Here is a 5,543-nt window from a genome sequence, read left to right as displayed (position 1 = left end):
TTATTTCTGTTTGCAGAAAAAAAAACTGGAATAAATATACTCATAGTTTGAATGGATCGTTCACATATACATATCGTATAACTGAACGATGCAATGGCGTAACGTTTTGTAACCTTGGATAACACGTGTATTTTTTAATTACACCGACAGCCGGATATCGTTCACTTATTCGAATACAAAAAATAATTAAGTAGTAATCAAAACAAGATATTTAATCGCGCTTGAAAATTTAAGTTCGAGTTGTAATGTAAGTATGTATACATTTTTTTCGTTATCAATCGAAAGTTTTAGAAAATTGCTTTTAAAAATGTTTCGTTCACAATGTCGTTGTTTTTATTAATGACGAAAAATTATCATGCAGTTAATAAATTGTGTTTTTTATTTCTTAATTATTATTTAATTGTGTAAATAAAAAAAACTGAAATTTACTTTTTTTCAACTTTGATTTAACGTTACTCTTTTAAATCGAAATAGTGACTATAGTGACTATTCACTATTTTTGCAGTGCAGAGTAGATCACTAATTCAAATAGTGGTATACTTTTCACTACTAAATAGTGAATAGTCACTATTTCATAGTCGAAAGTCACTATTTCGATTTAAGAGAGTAGATTTAACAAAGAATCATGTCAGAACATTTTTGTAGATCGTTTAATTTTATACTTAAATATATATATATATATTGTTTTTTTACAATTTACTCATCAGTTATCTATATTATTAAGAGAGTAAGAAAAATTTTGTGTCCAGAATAATCAAATGATAAAATCGGTTTTTTTAGTGAAATTTAGTATCATTGCAAAGGTCTTGATTTGAATTTGTGTCTTCTCAAGATTTTATACCATTCTCACCGATAATCAATTTATGATGATAGGTATTTAGGCTGCATTCGAAAATTCTCTATATCTAGATACATAATTAAGAAATGACCTTGTATCTTGAGAACTATTGACATTTTTAAAGAAATAAGCTCACCCCGATATTACACTCATCGACACCTTTCATTTGAGTACCCACATCGATTCTTCATATATTTCATGTATTTATATATATATGAAAAATATATCAAACTGCATGTGGGTATCCAAATGAAAGCTCTTGATGAGTGTAACATCGGGATGAGCTTATATCTTTAAAAACGTTAATAGTTCATAAAATACAGTGCAATTTAACAGAAGTCATTATTTAATAAAGCAAAATTTTATTTATTTATAGTTCACAAGTCACAGCAGTCACATAGTGACTACAAAATTGCTAGTTGAGTAATAAAATTCCAAATAAAAAAAAATCATTTTTCATCCATTAAATATAAATGGGAACCAATAAATCGTAAACATTGATATTAAGAGCTTAAGTTATAAAAGAATTTGTTTTTTATTATCTTGAATATTTTTGTGATGATTAAAATGAGAAAAAAAAACAGTCGTTTTATTTAACCCACCCCAATATCTATTCGCCATTTATAGCCTATGTATAATATTTAAAAAGATCAGACGAGCTTCCGGCATGAAAATTTAGATGAACATTAAACCGCATCGAACTTTTCACGATCCTACACAACACACAAGTATATAAATAAAAGTCACAACGTTTGGTTGTAAGTTTAAGAAAAAGATGACGATGAAGATGAAGTAGAAGAAAAAAAGGATGAGGAATCCGGCCAAGTTACCTCTGGTGCTCTCATCTCACTACTTGAGGATATGTTTGCTTCCAGAAGTTAACAAGGGAACATTGCCAAGAACTGAGAAGTTAAGTCTATACAGTACATTGCGAAAACGTCGGTCTTCTTTGCTTATGTGGTGTGTTCACCGTTTTACTGTGCACTTGTGGAGCATGTGCACGCCGATTATTAGATTCACTCTACACTCTTATCTGTACTCTAGAATACACTATATACAAATATAGTATAATACAGTTAAACTACTGAATATATTTATATACTTTTATAAACAACCGTAGAGTAATTGCTAAAATTTCTTTCACACGAACACACAGATACAGACATACACACGTCTATATATACACATACAGGTTGTGGCAAAACGCCACGTAAACACCCAATCGTGAAAGCAAATGAATAATATTTATAGAAACTACAAAAATATACTTCATAATAATAATTATAATAATAATATATTTTAAAACTATTTTAAGATTTGAAATTTATTTTTCAAGGATTTAATTCATAAAACTGTGTTTAATATAAATCATACTGAATAAATGGATCAGTATGCACGCTGAAGAAAAAGTGCTTGAATCAAAAAAACTATTTTATATTAAATTTTACTCTTGATTTGAGATATATTCAGTTTGAATGAATTCAAAAAATGAACTGACGAACGAGGAAGCTAAAATTCGAGGGTGAGAAATAAATTCTCCAGAATAATTTTATTCGAACAAAGCACTTCGATATTTTTAAAAGAGTTTATTTTAAAAATTTTTTAGCTACACAGAATGAAGAAACTAATTTTTGAATAAATAATATAAAGTTCGAAAAAAAAAATTATTCTTAGTTTTCAAGAATTTTCCTTGAATGAAGAATTTGATAGTATCAATCAATAGAAACATAATATATACTGAGAGAAAAAAATGACTGTCTAAGCAAAGATTTCTTGGCTCAAAAATATGTTAAGATTAACAATTAAAATTCATTAACTTTCCGATAAAAATAAATTTAATATCTTTTTTCGTTATGATAGATAAAGATTTAAGTAGATTCATTTGAATTAGTTGAGAAATATTTCGATCAAATCGACAAATTCTTCCAATACTTAAAAAAGTATATGGGTTATTTTATATCAAATTGACCACTTTTGAACCCGAAAACTTTTGATTTCACTTTTTTTTTTTTAATTTTTTTCTATTTCAACCTCACTACAGACACTTCTTACACTGATAGAAGGATTTATTTGTATCAAAAAATATTTGTTAATAGTTAACAAATCATTTATTAAAGACCACTTTTTAGTATTAAACAAATATATCTTAGTATTTAAAATGATTTGTTTGTATTTAATAAATTTGATATTCATTTATTAAATATTAATAAATCTTTTTAAATTCTAAAAAATATTTGTTAAGGACTAAAAAGTGGTCTCTAATAAATGATTTGTTAAATATGAATAAATATTTTTAACTATAAACAAATCCTTCTATCAGTGTAGAAATTTTTTTGTTCAGACAGCGAAAAGTTACGAATTAATAAACAACAGCCTTTTTCATTTTTTAATATCCATAACTTTGTTAAAAATTAACTTATAGGGACGTTTTTTGTTCCAAAATTTTTGTTTTAAAGTGCACTTTTAAAAAAATGTACTACAGATTGATCTTCAACGATTTTTTCGGGATTTTTAGAAAAAAAAAAACAAAAATTTTAGGATGATTTTTATTTTTCTATCTCATTTAAAAAAAAATTTTTTTGTAATTTGTCTTATTTTTTTATAATGCCTCTATGAAAATTTTTTAGGATGTTAGGATAATCTTAAAATTGAAAAAGAGTAGGGAATGATAAATAAAAAAATCTTTTCTTACAAAAATTCAGAACGTTTTCTGTTTAGATAAAAGAATTCGAAAAAACATGTCAAGAAAATTTTATTAATAAAAATTGTTTTTTCTCAGTGTATCATGTGTATCATAAATCAAGCTATTCTTGAAAATGTTTTATTTTTTTCTGTTACAAATACTTAATTTTGTTTATAATGATAAAAAGTATTGACATAAGCTATCTATTGACTTTTTCAGAGAGATTATGTATGAGGGAGGAGAACGAACAAACTGTAACATAATATATTCAGGGAAGGCTCATGTTTAAAAAGGCGAACCATAATATGGATAAAAAAGAAATGATGAAAATTAATAAATTAGTGTGACATAATAATTAACCCGTCTCTAATTTTATACTTAATAAAAAATATCTGTTAATGTACATGTTCAAAGGTTTATACTATATTATAAATGATATTGGAAGCTTTTGTTTTAATACTAATTACCTTCGTCCCATTATTTCTTAAACTTTTCGCAATTGCTTTTATTTTTCAGTTTCTTTTTTATTTCTTTTAGATTATATGATTATGCGAAAGAAAATCAAATGCCATTGGAAATGTATTAGATAAATCAATTTTTAAAAAATTTATGGATATTGGAAAATAATAGTTATTTTTGCTCGACGGGCAGAAAGCGACAACTTTCGGCCCGCTACGCTAAACAAAGTTGCCCTTTCTGCCTTCGTCGAGCAAAAAATAGTATACACTCCACGGGAAGTAAAGTAAAGCCTCAGATCACATGTTTATTGACCTCGGCTTCGCCTCGGCTAACAATTACATGTGATCTGAGACATTTCTTACTTTACTTCCCTAGTGTGTAATATACTATTTTAAGTAGATTTCATAGAAATTTATCTATTGCATTAGTCCTCATGTCGAAATTCACTTAGAATTCGGTCATAATATCACCTAAGTAGTTGAGTAAAGCTAAAAAATGACATTGGTTTAAAAGTTTGTATACATATGTAAAATAACGCGGCTTGAAAACTCTACAGCTCCCACAATTCTTGATGAATATTAATGAAACATTGTAAGAAGCAATCTTAATTGTAAGAAGCAATCTTAATGAAGCATTTAAAATTCTCAAAATAGTGAAAACTGCATTATCGGTTTCGTGATATGTGAATAACTTTTGATAAAGAAAAGATGACTAATTTTTGAAAAATACGAATTAAAGCTTATAAAATTATCTTTAATTTGACCTGTAAAACATTTACTTATATCATTTACTCCACAAATTATTGAGAAAAAAATGAAAATAATTTATTCCTGAGAAATCTACCTTCCATCTTGATTCAGGCCGAATGACGTTTTTTTTAGTAGAATTCATAGAAATCTAACTATTGCATTGGTCCTCATGACGTAACTTTTAAAAAATTTTGCTATATTCCGACTTAACTCGGCGAGCTGAGTCAGAAAATACATATGGTTCAAAAGTTTTTATATATATGGAATAGAACGCGGCTTGTCACGACGATAGTGTCTACAATTCGCAACGGATCTTTACGAAATTGAGTATGTTTATTCTACTGATAAATACAAAGGTCAAGTTCAAATATGAGCTTAATCGGTCATGTTATTTTCAAATTACAGAATTTTGAAATTTTTAATATCCTAAAAATACACTTTTTTACAGTTTATTTATCGAATAACTTTTGAATGCGACATTGTATTGAATTTCTGTAAAATGTACCTGAAAGCTCTTTAAATAAGCTTTAATTTTCATATTTTGTTGTATATGTCAAATAAAAATAACATTTAAATCTGCTATTTTTTTTTTATGAAATTTTCTGTTGTATTGGTTTTTTTTTCTCGAAATTACTGAAATTTTAAAACTTTTAATTGATTAACAGACGAGACCATCTTTTTCTCGCTTTGCTCTCACGGAGTTCAACGGAACTATCTCTGTCGCACTCCCAACAGCAGAGCAATTGCAATTTCGATTGGTTTCACGAAACGAATGAAAATTTTGAAAAAAACGCTTTGTGGTGAAATAGTTTAT

At 26.9% G+C, this 5,543-nt stretch overlaps 1 long non-coding RNA gene across 1 annotated transcript; it reads left to right on the top strand.

Annotated features, from left to right (window-relative positions):
• Positions 1–5,051: 5,051 nt before the first annotated feature.
• Positions 5,052–5,275, top strand: LOC123262873. Its single transcript, XR_006509053.1, has 2 exons — positions 5,052–5,085; positions 5,178–5,275. It is a non-coding gene; the product is annotated as an uncharacterized LOC123262873 (long non-coding RNA).
• Positions 5,276–5,543: the final 268 nt, after the last annotated feature.

The sequence above is a fragment of the Cotesia glomerata genome, linkage group LG4 (assembly GCF_020080835.1).
Source record: "Cotesia glomerata isolate CgM1 linkage group LG4, MPM_Cglom_v2.3, whole genome shotgun sequence".
NCBI lineage: Eukaryota > Metazoa > Arthropoda > Insecta > Hymenoptera > Braconidae > Cotesia > Cotesia glomerata.
This window is presented reverse-complemented; position numbering and strand designations above follow the sequence as displayed.